The sequence below is a fragment of the Planococcus citri genome, chromosome 2, assembly GCF_950023065.1.
Source record: "Planococcus citri chromosome 2, ihPlaCitr1.1, whole genome shotgun sequence".
Taxonomy (NCBI): domain Eukaryota; kingdom Metazoa; phylum Arthropoda; class Insecta; order Hemiptera; family Pseudococcidae; genus Planococcus; species Planococcus citri.
In genome coordinates this window covers 15,539,023-15,553,863 of record NC_088678.1, presented here as the reverse complement: position 1 = coordinate 15,553,863, position 14,841 = coordinate 15,539,023, and the positions used below count along the sequence as shown (strand labels likewise).

Here is a 14,841-nt window from a genome sequence, read left to right as displayed (position 1 = left end):
TATTACAAAAGGAAAAAGACTTAACACAACTAAAAACTTAATCGAAGTAAAGACTTAACTAATACACAAAAACCATTTAATAACAGAGGGCCTGAGCTCTCCAATTTTTATGGATACTTTTAACTTGTCAATTCGTGACTCTTGTCGTTGTAGAACTGCGACGAGTTTAGGTAGCTAATTTGGCTAGATAGCCAAATTAGCACCTTGACCACACCTATTGTTACCAGACTGGTAAAGGGTTGACATACGCGAATATAGGTATTGGCAAATATATTGGTAGTGGCTTCAAGGCATATACTTCCTACTCTAACATGGTGCCAATTTTTTTGAAATCGGCAATAATGACCAAAAAAATTGGAAAACATTTTCAAGATACGAATTTACCAAAAATACCTACTGACACAATCTGCGAATTTTCAACCGCTTACTAAGCTAGACAGATAGTTCAGTGACCTTAAGAGACCAAACAGACCAGCCAATGATCTTAAAAGGTCAGATAGGTAGACAGACGACCTTTGGGAAGCCAGCTGCAGATGGGCCGAAGCCAGACAAATAAACAGACAGACAGACAAGCAGACAAACTTGGGAGACAAGACAGACGGGTCATTGACCTTGGGAGACTAGACAAGCAGACAGACGACACTGAGAGGCCACACAGAGAGCCAATGACCTTGGATGGAGGGGCCAGGCAGGGAAACAGATGATTTTGAGAAGCCAGACAGATGGGACAATGACCTGAAGAGGCTAGATAGGAAGATGACAACCTTGAGAGGCCAGACAGACACGTTGCATATAAGCGGCTAGACAAGTGAGTCAGTGACCTTGAGAGGCCATATAAAGAGGTAAATGACCTTCAGAGGCCAGAAAAAACGTTGAGAAGCCGCACAGCTCGGTCATTGACTTTCAGAGACTGGACAGGTAGGTCAACGACCTTGAGAGACCACACAGATGTGTCCAACAAGACCTCTTCAAGAATAATTTATGACCATTTTAATGACCAAGTTGTGCGGTTTCTCAAGGTCGTCTGTCTTCCTGGCTGACCTCCTAAGGTCGTTGACCCACCTGAATGACCGAGCTGTGTGGCTTCTCAAGGTTTTTTCTGGCCTCTGAAGGCCATTTACCTCTTATTTACATGGCCTCTCAAGGTTACTGACTCACTTGTCTAGCCGCTTATGCAACGTGTCTGTCTGGCCTCTCAAGGTTGTTGTCTTCTCTCTAGCCTCTAAAAATCATTGTCCCGTCTGTCTGGCTTCTCAAAGTCATCTCTTTCCCTGCCTGGCCCCTCCATCCAAGGTCATTGGCTCTCTGAGTGGCCTCTCAGTGTCGTCTGTCTGCTTGAGAAAGAACATACTGAAATACAGAAAGACGAAAAGACAAATAGACGAATAGACGAATAGACGAATAGACGAATAGACGAATAGACGAATAGACGAATAGACGAATAGACGAATAGACGAATAGACGAATAGACGAATAGACGAATAGACGAATAGACGAATAGACGAATAGACGAATAGACGAATAGACGAAAAGACGAAAAGACGAAAAGACGAAAAGACGAAAAGACAAAAAGACGAAAAGACGAAAAGACGAAAAGACGAAAAGACGAAAAAAGACGAAAAGCCGAAAAGAAAGTTCAAATTTCAAAATGGCGCTGTAAGTGGGAGCTACCACTTAAAATTTAGAAAAAATTTCCATAGATGTACCTTTTGATGTTTTTTCGAAATATTCAAGTTTCGAGATGGGATCTCTTAATGGAGGGGGAGCACCACACCTCTAATTTTGGGCGAAACCTTTGAAAGAAAATCTGGGGCATGTGACATATTGAATTGCATGTTTTTGGTGACGCCGAACACGAATATGACATGCAACACACGGAAAAGTATGTTTTTGGTGACGCTGAACACGAATATGACGTCAGATTTTTAATAGGACCCATCCACGGCCCCCAGCACTTCCCCAAAGGAGGTGACCCCCAAAAAATGGTTACCTACATTCGTGTGACACATGAAATAGTATGTTTTCAATATCCCTAAACACGAATATAGCCATAGTTTTTCAAATCGACCTCACCCATGGCCCCCAGAGCCTCCCCAATGAGTAAAAGTCTGAAAAAATTATTAGAGGCCATGGATGGGGTCCTATCAAAAATTGGATGTCATATTCGTGTTCAGCGTCACCAAAAACATGCAATTCGATATGTCACATGTTCCAGATTTTCTTTCAAAAGTTTCGCCCAAAATTGGAGGTGGGGGTGCTCCCCCTCCATTAAGAGATCCCATCTCGAAACTTGAATATTTCGAAAAAATATCAAAAGGTACATCTATGGAAATTTTTTCGAAATTTTAAATGGTAGCTCCCACTTACAGCGCCATTTTGAAATTTGAACTTTCAACTTTTGAAAATTTCAAAATGCTTAAAAAGTTTTGAATGCAATGCCCTTTCAAACTGTGAAATCAGTTTTGATCAAAGTATCATAGTTTTGGAGGAATGGGCTGCTGAAGTTGAGTACCTCGAGACAATGTGAAAATAATGGAAGCCCCCCCCCCAATCCGCCCCCTGAGGGAGCTGGGACCAAACTAATTGCGGGGTTCTTACTTACTGGATGGGTATATATTGTAAAAAAAATTTGAGCGAAATCGAAAGACATGACTCAAAAACGTTGGTTGAGTTGACATGGAATGACCCACTGATTTTGGCAGATTTTCAAGAGTCTGGATTTTGGACATTTTTTAAAATCTCTTTTTTTTCAACACTTTTGAGATTACATTCACCAATTTTTCAAAACCTCAAGCCTTCTTTTTCGAAGTAAAATCCAAAATCCATTTTCAAAAGCTGCTACTCGAGCATGATTCTTGAGGATTCTAAATCTGCCAAAATCCAGATACTTACTCGAAAATCTGCCAAAATCCACGTTAAAAGAACACATCTAATGAAGTGTGTCTGAGGGTTCAAATAAACACATATTGTAAAATGTTGTTGAAAAATGATGTTGTTCCATTGTGTCTATGCTTGAGAATTTTGAAAAATTCATTCCATGTATTAAGTGAGTACAATTTTTTATGCTTGGATGAATGGATGAATGGATAAATGGATGAACGGAAGAATGGAAGAATGGATGAAAGAATAAATGAAAGAATTCAAAAACGAACCCCCTCCTTCCGTAAAATCTTCCAATAGGGTGTGTCTAAATTGTTTGAAAATCTTTTATTTTGAAATGGAATTCGTTTTCGATTGTCTAGAAATACAACCTATAAATTAGTTTGAAATTTTGCAATGGATAAGAAGTCATGTAGGTAATTGTAAAAAAATCCATTAGGTAAACTTTTTTCCTCCTATTTTTAATTTCTTTTATATGGGGTCGTGGTCGAACTACGCTCAATAGCAGCCAATTCTCACCAAAATCCGAATGGAAAAAACCCCGTATTTCCAAAATCAAACCTCATGTACTCGTAACTCGAGCACTCTTTCCTTACTCGTAACTTATCTACAAACATCTTAATTGCCAGACGTTTAGAGAATTTTCCCAAAACATAGACTACTTATGTAAGACAGTATACCACATTACCACATTGTCAGTACGAAAATCGTAACAACGCAGACTTCATCGCAGCAGCAGTTGAGAGCGAATCTCGTCGGAAGCAAGTTGCACAGCGAACAGAGAAATAAACCATAAGCTTTTCTTTTGTTCGATTGCAGCGAGTCGAATTGTTTTAGATGTAATTACTTTCTTCATGGCTTACGTCATTTTCAGACTTACACTCACTATCAAAATGTGTGCTCGGCATTATTTTATTTTTCTCGAAATGTTTATGCGAACGTTGATTCGTTTTTATTCCCGCTCCACTCCTCCATCCCATCCATATACCAGTATTCTACAGTGATACGTACATTCCGTGGTTCTATGGTATTATCTCCTTGTTCTTATTTCTTTCGTTCTCAACTCCTTTCTTGCGTCAGGGCGATTGCAATTTTTTTCATTACTTTTATATTGTTATTACCGCTGCTGGCTTTTTTTTTCGATTTTTTTTCCTGCATCGGGGTTCCAAAGCGATACGTATCTTTGTACCTCACGTACATATACGAGTAGTATTCAGTCTTTTTTCACCACGTTAAAAAGAACCGACCGACGAGTGCATATGGTTGTAATTGAAATTTTATCAGCGTTTTCCATAAATACTACGTACGTCGAGTACCTACCTATAACTTATTATAAGAACCAGAGATTCTGGCAAGGTTTTTCAACGTTGATTGCGGGTAGTGGTTGTTTTTTTTGAACATCGTACTCGTATGTTCTAAAAAACGGAAGTTCACGTACATTTTAGAGACCATACATTTTGGTATTTTTTTTTTTTTTTTTTTTTGTGAGAAATGAAAATACAGTGGTCGAAATTGAAAAACGAAGGAGTTGAAAAAAGTCACCAATTTTCTTGCTGAAATACACGTAACCATTCGAATTACAAACTATACAGGGTATTTTTCGTTTTCAAAATCGCGATAAGGCGTCTCCAAAGAAGGTTTGTTTTGAATCGATGGTCGATAAGAAGTCATTGATGTTCTTGCTTGACAGTTTCTCATTTTTCAAAAATTTTACGACGTCTTCTGGCCCCACCTCATCTTCTTTGTATCATCTCATCTTCAGAAAAAAATCATCTATCTAAAAATTCAAAATAATATCTACAACTTTGCAAAATCGTTTTCAAAACACAACTTATCATTTGACAAACACAAACACAGGCACAGGCACAACCCTTTCAATCTCAAAGCACAGAGATTTTTTTTTGAACCCCCGTAGCACGACGATAAAACACGATTTAAGAATAAAACAAAAGCTCAAAGAAAATATTTACCGGGGATTCTTTTCTTTTGTATATCTGTATAAATCGCGAATTTAATCCCAGCTGTTGTACCGACGAGCGAGTTAAGTTTTCATTTCGAGGTGTATATACACAACCATAACGTACCTACATCTAATCTTGAAGTACCTATTCTCCTTTATACGTAAATACCTATCTTCTTTCCGTTAGATTTATACTTAAATTGTGCCACGAAGCAAAGTTTGTTATGATTGTACTTAAATATACCCATAGTCTTTAGAGCTCTCACAGCACAGTAATAGTTAGATAGATACGCCCACACCGAAGCCGCAAATCTCGGTCATCTGCAACGAGCTTTTGTTGAATTTTTAAATTACGAGTTTTCTCGAGAGTTTTATAATCTTATCATTTTTTTTTTGGTTGTTGTTGTTTAACTAGCACAGTGCTTTGGTTGTTGTGTTTTTTTCTTCTGTGTTTTTTTTTTTCGTAAGTATGATTTAATCCGAAAACAGCCAAGTGGGTAGAATGAGAATGGTGAAGATGTTTGGGAAAATTTCACGACACTAGCGTCAAATATCGAATCTCAGTGCTCATTTTTCAGATCGTTATAATTTTTTTTCTGACATCGACGCTATAGTACATATTTCAACAACAACGACATCAAAAGTTCAAAACATCATCAAAAAGAAAATTTAACTTGACACGGTTAGGTTAGGTTATTTGTACGTTTATTTTCGACATAAACTTATGGATACGCACAGTTCAACTGACACACTGGCACAAAAGTCGACAAAAAAATACGCGCTTTGGTAACGCGAAACCTTATTAAAAGCATCGAGCCAATTTTGCTCTGCCTACACGATGATGATGAGTGAAAAAAAACTGCCTTCGTACGTACAGTGTGATAAAAAAGTCCTTACAGACAAACATCCTATATGGTAGAAAGCCCATTTGTTTTCAGATTTCCACTGCAAGAGGTAAAATAAGAATGTAGGGATGTACCAATCGTTTTCCCAGCATCTTGGACTGTCTATTTTTTTAAAAAAAATTTTTTTCTAATTGGAATATTTTTTTAAAATTTTTTTTCTAGTTGGAATAATCAGTTAACTTACTTACAGAATTGCCATATTTTTTCAAAATAAAAAAATACCCACAGAATTTTCAATTTTTTTCAAAATATAAAAATTTTGTAAAGTGGTCATCTGACTTCTAGCAATGATCATCCCTGCATAAACCAAAGAAATGGTATTTATTCATCACTTGAACATATCGTATTTTGAACCCCCTCAGTGGAGGTTTGTTCCTCCAAACTGGATTGAAGTTTGGACACATACAGTAGAAAATTTTAAATCTCGTTTATACTCGCCCCCACCCCATTTTTAAGTGGGTTTTTCGTTTTTTCTCTTTTTTTTCTATTTTTGTTATCACTTACTCATGCAAGTATTTTGTTTTGTTTTTTGAAAAAGCATTGCATCGTTGAATATTGGATGAGTAAAATCACCAATATTAAGTAGGTATTTGTTTCCTTAATTTATGCAATGTTTTGTTTACTTCAGCGTGAAATTCGTCGGCTGGTCTAAAATCATCATCTTACAAAGAATGTATCAAAACCGACAGAAAAAGTTTTGAACTGGCCGGACAAAGCTAAATTGGAAGAGCATATGAAAATACCTCTTGCATTTTTCGATTTTTGGTGATTTCTTAAAAATCAAATGTGGTTCAAAAAACCAAAAAAAAAAGTCGAAACTTTTCTAAGTTGATCTAGAAAGCTGAAATTTGGTATATGCCCTATTTTCAACTTTTCGAATTGAATGGAAAGAGTTTCGAACAATTTTGTGCAGTTTTGAACCATTCAACAAATTTTTAATTGCTAAAATTTCCGCAAAATTTTACCTAACAAGGGAACCTCTTGAGGTGTCACACTCCGATTTGAACAGGACTGCGATTTTTGGAAAGAGCATAGTCTAAAACCCTCAACACCAAATTTTCAGCTGCCCAAGTTCACTTTTCGATTTTTGACGAATTTTTGAAAATTCAAAATTGACTGTTTTTGGCGATTTATGATTTTTTTTTTTTTAAAGAACGAACTTGATCAGTAAAAATGGTAAAAATAAATCCCAAAACTAATATTAATCATCCAAATCCGAATTTTACAATTTCCAGCCATTCTGGAGCCTCCAGCGCGATTTTTCAATTTCTCCAGAATTTTGAATTTGCTCCAGAAGGCGTGAATATGAAGTTGGGCAGCTAAAAATCGAGTTGTATATTACACTCGACCTGTTTAACGAGCTTATCTACATTTGAGCCGATTTTGGGAGTGACACCTCAAGAGTGGTTTTTTGACCAGCTTTTTTCAAAATTAAAAAATCCAAAAAATCAAAAGATAACCGTTTGTGAGGAAATTTTTGAAATTTGTGCAAATCGCTGTATTTTTTCAAGAAGTAACCCCCGGAGCGCAATTTCTACCATTTCCAGCCGTTTTGGAGCGAGAGTGACACCTCAAAAAACCACTCTTGAAGTGTCCCTCTCAAAATCAGCTCAAATGTGGATAAACTCGTTAAAGAGGTCGAGTGTATTATACAACTCGATTTTTAGCTGCCCAACTTCATATTCACGCCTTCTGGAGCAAATCCAAAATTCTGGAGAAATTGAAAATCGCGCTGGAGGCTCCAGAATTGGATTTGGGTAATTAATATTAGTTTTGGGACTTGTTTTGACCATTTTTACTGATCAAGTACGTACTTTTTTTTAAACAGTCAATTTTGAATTTTCAAAAATTCGCCAAAAATCGAAAAATGAACTTGGGCAGCTGAAAATTTGGTTTTGGGGGTTTTAGACTATGCTCTTTCCAAAAATCGCAGTCCCATTGAAATCGGAGTGTGACACCTCAAGAGGTTCTCTAGTAAGGAGTTTCAAAGCTGAATTCTTTTGCACACCCTCAATTGGAAAAAAAGTTTCAGACCATATTGGAGCCCCTATCAACTTTTTGAAAATTTCAATTCCTCAAAAAATGTCATAAATGGAACTTAATGAAAATCTGGAATTTCCAAAATATCGCATGGTGACTCCAAATTTTAGCTTTGCAACTTCTATAAGTAAAATTTTGCGGAAATTTGCACATTCATTTTGCTGAAGGCTCCAGAACTGCTCGTCAAAACGATTCGATTCGACGTCAACTTTGTATAGGTCAATTTGGTGACAGTTTTTTCTTTATTTTTTTAAATAGCCCTTTTGGGTACTTCTGAGTGGCCATTTTTGGATTTTTGCAATTTTGAAACGTCCATTTTTGGGCGGAAAATTCCAATTTTCAGAATGAAATTTCACCCAGAAACTTGATTTAGGTATTATTCGACAGTAGAGAGTTCAAAAGATGTGACATTTTTCTACGTTCGATTGATATGATTTTAAAGCCATGTTTGCATTCATCTGCAAAAAAAAACCAACCAGCACAAAAATGTTTGAACTGGAAAGAAGGAATCGAAAAAGGACTCTAAAATACGAGTACATCACAAGCCAAAATTTCAAGCGCTCAGATTTATTTTTCGATTTTTGGTGATTTTTAAAAAATTCAAATTAGAGCCAAAATTATTAAAAAATCTAAATTTCAGCAGATTCATTTGGAAATCTGAAATTTGATTTGAACTCTACTCGTACTTTCGACATGCCACGTCGATTGACGACGGTTTCAAACTGTTTAAAACCTTAAAAAGATTCTGATTTTTTTTTTTTTTTTTTTAAATCAAAAATGTTGCAAAGATGGGAAATTTGAGTTTATAGGCATTGAATTTCATTTTCACCCCATCTACAGCGTTTTTTTTTTCTCTAAAACTGGAGAAAACCCGAAAATCTGTAAGAAGAGTCAGAACGGTTAAAACCATCACCAGTCGACGCAGGAGGTCAAAAATAGGCTATAAACAAAATTTCAGCTTTCTAGATTTTTTTCTAATTCTGGCTCAAAAATTAACATTTTTAAAAATTTGCCAAAAATCGAAAAATGGATTTTAGCATTTTGAGATTTTGGCTGGTAATATATTTTGGGCTCTTCTTTCAATATATACAACCTCGTGACGACAGACAGGCAGACTTACGATCCTGACTATCATGAGAGACCAGACAAAGCAGGCCAATGACCTTGAGGGTCCATACACCGGGGGTCAATGGCCGCAAGATCATTTTTTTTGTGTGTTTTAGGAATCAACTCACCATCTCTTGAAAGATGTGTTATTTACAAATATGCATTAACTACTTAAGATCAACATTCGGCTCTTTTAGTTTTTTTTTGTTTTATGTAATTGAAAATTCAGAACTGGGTTTAAAATTTGAAAAAGAAGAATCGTATGCAATTTCTTCAATTTTGAAGATAGACTACTTGACTACAGACTTGCCGAACGAAGTTGGAACATCCTGTATAGGTATTACTTATAATATCAATAAGATGATGAAATTATGCAGGCTAGGCTTTAAAATCATTTTTTAATCTCGCATGATTATCAAGTAAAACGATCTTGATAAATAGAAAAATTTCATATTCATCTACCAAGATCATTTTAATAAATTAAAAAATCATGTAAAATCGATCGCAGCAATGAGCAAATACTGGTATTTGTACATACATTCATTTGGTAGATTATTAGCGATATCTTTTTCAATATTTTCGAAACTGTGATTACTTTTTGAAAAAATTTCATTTATCAACGATGATAAACTAAGAATACCAGTGATAATATTATGTTAATTACAAATACGTAGGTACCTATTGATTTTGTGTAGGCATAGGAGTCCACAGTCAATTACTCCAACTTAACGCGGGATGAAGTGCTCAGCCTAGTGCAGAAGACGACCCAATGAAATCTGAAGTGACTCAAGAAAATCTAAAGATACAAGTATGAGAAAATGATACCATACAATGAAAAACATATTGCTCAATCAACTCAAAAGACAACCAAAAAAAACGATTAAAGATGACACACAAACGGAATACATAGACAGCGGTCAGCGGTGAGTTCATTTTCATTGTGGGTGACAGCTTTTTATGGACATTTGTGAGGTTTTTCTTATTGATATATTCTTGAAACAGGAATGCTTAGAGATACGTGCAGACCCATGAAGAAAATGAAAATCGCAGACTACAGTATAACTTTGGATTTGGATTTGGACCAAGGCTAGGATTTTAAAAGTAAATTATACACATACTGATTTTCAAATTGAAAATGTAGGTACAATACGTATTTTGGTATTTTATTTACACAATGTTTTATTTTTATTTTAGGTTGGCGAACAAAAAGAACGCTTGAAACTACAGGTTCTGATGAAAACTTGAGTCGAATTCTGTTCGTTTATAGCTACAAAAGAGGGTAAGCTTTCAAAATTCATTTACAAAGGGTTTAGGGTATACATTTTTTTCATTAGAAGGGGATAGGAAATTTCACCTAAGAGCTACATGTTATGGAAATTTGTAGAAAGTTTGATAGATCATTTCTGTAACCTGGGTTTTCATTGAATTGGTTTTGGGTACTTAGATACTTGTGGCCATGCAAAAATGCAATTTCAAAAAAGCATCGCAATTTTAAAACGACAATACTCTTGGGTGAAAAAATTCCAATTTTCGGAAAGAAACTTCCTCCTTCAAACTTGATTTATTTTTCGAAAAAAATGAGTTCAAAAGACGTGAAATTTTGTCTACTTCTACTTTCGGTTGATATGATTTTCAAACCATCAGTGAATGTGATCTGTTAGCTTGCTAGGTTGAATAATTTATCTATAAAAACAAAACAAAAGACGAACAAAAAAACTTGGAGAAAGTAGCCACATTTGGGCACTTCGCTTTATCGCGACGAACTGATGTACCCAAACTACATTTTTATTAACGTTTTTCAGATTTTTACAAAGGGAACCAGTCAATGTGGGACACTAGCTAGAAGTGGGCTGGTTCTTCTTTATCTTTTCCAACAACAGAAAAACAGTATGAGCCATTCAGAGTTCACCAATTCGGCGGCTTCCATCCTGAAATAGAAATTTCAGACTTTTCGAACAAACATCATCTACAGTATTCTTGAAACAGGTTTCTCAGATAGATACAAAAAAAAAAACCTGAAGAAAATCATCAACATTACGGTATAACTTTGGAGTTGGATTTGGACAGCAAAAGCGCGGATTTTAAAAGTAAATTATGCACATGTTGATTTTCAAATTGAAAATATACAATATTTGGTATTTTATTTACACAACGTTTTATTTATTTTAGGTTGGAGACCGAAAGAAGAAAGAACAAAGAATGCTTTAAACTACAGGTCCCGATGAAAAATTAGGACGAATGCTGTTCGTTGATACAGAACAGGGTAAGCTTTCAATATTCATTACTAAAGGGTGTACATTTTTTTCACTAGAAGAGGGTAGGAAATTTGACCAAATAGCGATACCTATGTTGGGGAAAATTGTAGAAAGTTTGATAGATCATTTTTACATTTACATATAACCTGGGTTTTAATTGAATTGGTTTTGTGAACGCAGATACGTGAGAGCATGCAAAAATGCAATTTCTAAAAAGCATCGCAATTTTAAAATAACTACTCTTGGACGAAAAAAATTCCATTTTTCAAAAAGAAATTTTCCCCTTAAACCATTATTTATTTTTCGAAAATAAAGATTTCAAAAGATGTGAAATTTTTTCTACTTTTGGTTGATATGATTTTGAAGCCATCAGTGAATGTGATCTGTTAGCTTGCTAAGTTGCATTTATCTACCTATTACAAAAAAAAACAAAACAAAACAAAAAACAGAAAACTTGGAGAAAGTAGCCACCTTTGGGCACTTCACTTTATCGCGACCAACTGATGTACCTAAACTACATTTTTATTAACGTTTTTCAGATTTTTCCAAAGGGAACCATTCAATGTGGGACACTAGATATTGGCTGGTTCTTCTTTATCTATTCCGCAACAAACTGAAAAACAGTATGAGCCATTCAGAGTTCACCAATTCGGCGGCTTCCATCCCAGGATGGTGATTTCAGGCTTATCGTGCCATGAAAGATCTAAAGAATTTACCATAGACTGCAACTAAGCAGGAAAACAAGGATGTTATATAGTCAGGATCCGTTAAACTTAACAACATATTTCAACACATAAGATAAGTAATACCTATAGATTGTGACAGGTGGTTGTGCCAAAATTTACAATGCCCATCAGCAACATAGTAGATTCAGAACGCTTATGAATTACGAATTTAATAGTATTTCGCATGCTGGTTGTTGCAATGATATAAGAAAATTTATTGAAGAATCTTATAGATAGTCAATTTTTTCAATAAATTTTTATACATGATTACAAAACGTGATAGGTAGATATTCCTAAGAGCTTCGTCGTGCAATGAAAATAATTGTAGATGAACTGCTTATCTTTGCTCGTAATAATTTCTCCTCTGATAATTGATTAACTTGATGTCGATGATGTCGCTTAGTGTCACTATTATTGTTCGTTACTTGTTGTTTCTGTACTAAGTAGGTATATTATACTCGTAAGCTCTTCGCATTATTGATTCAATACATTTTATTTTTGTGAATCTATTTTGTTTGTTTCAATCATTCCTCAGGAGTCGATGAGTGGGGGAGGGGTGCAATTATTCCTATAATGCGTGAGTGTTTTTATTTAGATTTCTTATTACTCTGTGGATTTTCAACATGAAAAAAATGTTTATCCAATATACTAGAGACTTTGGCTTTTTGAATGGTGTATTTTTTTTTTTAAAAATTTGATCATTTTTGCCCACCTTTAAAGCCAAAAAGCTCCGCGAGGGCACAGGTTGTTGTCGCTAGAGGTAGTCTCTAGGTAGTAGCTCGGATCATCAAGAGGAGCCAGTCCCCCAGGACAGATGAGAAGGTGAAGACAACACCAGGGGTATTCTGTGCGTCCACGTCGTGCGGGGTGGTAACATGTTGCTGTTCGATGGACTCGGAATCGATAAACATGGCTAAAGCAGAATTCTCCAGTTGGTGGAACGACGGGGAGGAATGGCAAGTCGAAGGCCAAGCCTCTACATAAATCCGGATTACAAACAAGAATACATGAGAGCTGCAGAACACCAACAACTCACTCGTTCCAGCCCCAGGGAAGCGCAAGAGCTTCGGAGTGAGTAGGCGAAAACCAGCGCCTAAAAACTGGCAAATTCGGCTAAGGGAGTAAACCCCAACAGAAAATCATGGTGGAAGGCAACGGGAAACCAACACCATTATATTTCCCTAGAATTATATGGACATCAATTTAGCAATGGCCCTAAGTCTCCGTCAGGCTGATCCTCATCCGCCAAGGCAGCCGGATAGGGGGCTAAGAATACGCGGAGTTAAAACAAGGCGGAACAACATCAACATCGCAACCTGGAATGTACGAACTTTGTATAAAATTGGACAACTTGCTAGTGTAATTAAAGAAGCCAGGAGATTGCAAATCGACGTGTTAGGAGTAAGTGAGACCCGATGGACTGGAAACGGTAGATACCGGGTAGATGAAAATTATGAAATGATCTTCGCTGGGAAAGACACACACGAACAAGGTGTGGGTATATTGATACATACCAGAATCAGCAATAAAATCAGTGCCATAATTCCAAAATCAGAGAGGATACTACTCGTGAGATTGGAGGTCAAGCCAAAACCAATGGTGATAATTCAAGTTTATGCGCCAACAGAGGAAAGCAGTACAGCAGAAATCAACAACTTCTACAACGACCTAGAAGAAGTGATGAGATGCTCGAAAAACAATGATGTTGTGTTTTTGATGGGAGACTTCAATGCCAAAGTTTGGAAGGATCATGGCAGCCAAGTCGCAGGGAGATACACGCTTGGAGAGCAGAATGAAAGAGGTGAAATGCTTGTAGAGTTTGCTGAAAGACACGATCTAGTAATATGCAATACCTGGTTCAAGCAGCATGAAAGAAGATTATACACATGGGTCAGTCCTGGAGATCGAGTCAGAAACCAGATAGACTATATACTTGTAAAAGGAAGATTCAAGAACACAGTGAAGAACTGCCATACGTATCCTGGTGCTGACTGCAACACTGACCATAAGCTACTGGCTGCAAAATGCCAGCTAGTCTTGAAGAGCCAGAAGAAGAGCAAAGAACGATACCAACAACTTGACATTGCAAAAATCAAATCAAAAGAAGTTCAAAAGAAATTCCAAGAAGAACTGGAAAAGCAAAAGGAAGACAGGTTGGAAGAAGAACAAGGTATCGAGGAAAAGTGGCAAACATGGAAGCGAAAGGTTAAAACAGCAGCAGAAAAGTCTATTCCATTCAAAGGAAGAAGAAAACACAAACCATGGATGACTCAAGAGATACTGGATCTGATGGAAGAACGAAGACAAGCAAACAGACCAAGTAATGAATACACAGTGATAAATAATCAGATCATGGGAATGTGCAGAATGGCCAAAAACAAGTGGTATGAGGAGAAGTGTCAAGAAATAGAAGAGCTGGAGAAAAGGCACAACTCTAGAGAAATGCATACCAAAGTGAAGCAGATGATGGCCACCCACAAGAAAAGGAGAAGTGGAATAGCATATATGCGAGGAAAAGACAGAAAGTACTGTGTTACCAATCAAGAAACTGAAGAGGTCTGGATCAGCTACATACAAGAACTGTATGGAGATGATACACGTCCGGCTCAAATTGCAGTTTCATCCACAGAAGAGGCACCACAAATTGAAATGTGGGAGCTGAGGAATGCTGTGAAGCGAGCCAGAAACCACAAAGCAGTGGGAGAAGATCTCATACCAGCAGACTTGATCAAACATTTAACACCAGAGTATGAAAAGGAGCTGCTGAAGATAATAAACAAAATATACGATGAAGGCACTCTGCCTAAGGACTTCAAAGCAGTAAATTTTGTACCAATACCAAAAAAGAATAACTCGCAAAAATGCTCTGAATATAGAACCATCGCACTGATGAGCCACACACTGAAGCTACTACTCTCCATCATAAACGCCAGAATTGAAAAGAAGATAGATGAAAATCTAAGTGAAAC

General features: G+C 36.5%; 1 long non-coding RNA gene across 1 annotated transcript; it reads left to right on the top strand.

The window, feature by feature from the left end:
- Positions 1-9,487: 9,487 nt before the first annotated feature.
- Positions 9,488-12,381, top strand: LOC135834786 (uncharacterized). The gene is made up of 6 exons (XR_010556760.1): positions 9,488-9,815; positions 9,895-9,993; positions 10,087-10,171; positions 10,695-10,979; positions 11,062-11,155; positions 11,687-12,381. It is a non-coding gene; the product is annotated as an uncharacterized LOC135834786 (long non-coding RNA).
- Positions 12,382-14,841: the final 2,460 nt, after the last annotated feature.